At 30.1% G+C, this 742-nt stretch overlaps 1 protein-coding gene across 2 annotated transcripts in view; it reads right to left on the reverse strand.

Moving 5' to 3' along the window:
- The window catches only part of LOC106677796 (uncharacterized), an 18,335-nt gene that overhangs the window by 4,870 nt on the left and 12,723 nt on the right, over nt 1-742 (reverse strand). The gene's annotated exons all lie outside the window — the stretch shown is intronic.

The following is a 742-nucleotide window of genomic DNA, read 5'->3' on the forward strand; positions in this document are numbered from 1 at the left end:
TTGGGGGACAATGATGTTTACATGTAACCTCAAGGAAGGTTTTGCTTGGACTCTTCCACTTTGGTCTGTGGCTTCAAGGAGAGAGGATGTAACTTCATCAATTCCTGTCCAGCATGAAGAAAGAAGACATCTTGGACATCAAACAATAGAAGAACAAAGAAAACACAAGGATCTCAAAAGGATGACCGTAAGCTTGGTTAGTTTTGGTTATAACTAAATTTAATATACAATTGTAACAGAGATATTAATTTAATTAATTTATTGTAAATGGCTGTTCTGATTGTCTAGTAACACACGCCCTGAGATTAAGAGTCTCTCTCTCTCTTTTTATATAATAAGATTAAGAGTCTCTCTCTTTCTTTTTATATAATAAAATTAAGAGTCTTTTTATATTATAAAAGTTTAAATATAATTCTATTATCCTTTTTATATTAGTGTTCTTAATTTGAACCCAAAGTATTTCTTTCATATTTGAAGAAAGTTATAAAAAACTATTCAGATTCTTATTTATTTTATTTTTATATTTTTTAAAATTATTACATTTTGTCGCCCAACAGGTGTGGCCTGATTCTTTACAAATTAGGTCACGGCAATCAGAACACAGCTTTTAAAAGAGTTGAATTTGAATTAGTTGTTGTTATAACTTAAGTAGTAAATGATGGAGGATAAAGTAGAGGTAACTGGGGGTAGAAATCCTAAAGATGTGATCCTTGTAAACAGTGTCCATGAAAATAAATTAGTG

The sequence above is a fragment of the Halyomorpha halys genome, unplaced genomic scaffold (assembly GCF_000696795.3).
Source record: "Halyomorpha halys isolate HHAL.00 unplaced genomic scaffold, Hhal_1.1 Scaffold108.1, whole genome shotgun sequence".
NCBI lineage: Eukaryota > Metazoa > Arthropoda > Insecta > Hemiptera > Pentatomidae > Halyomorpha > Halyomorpha halys.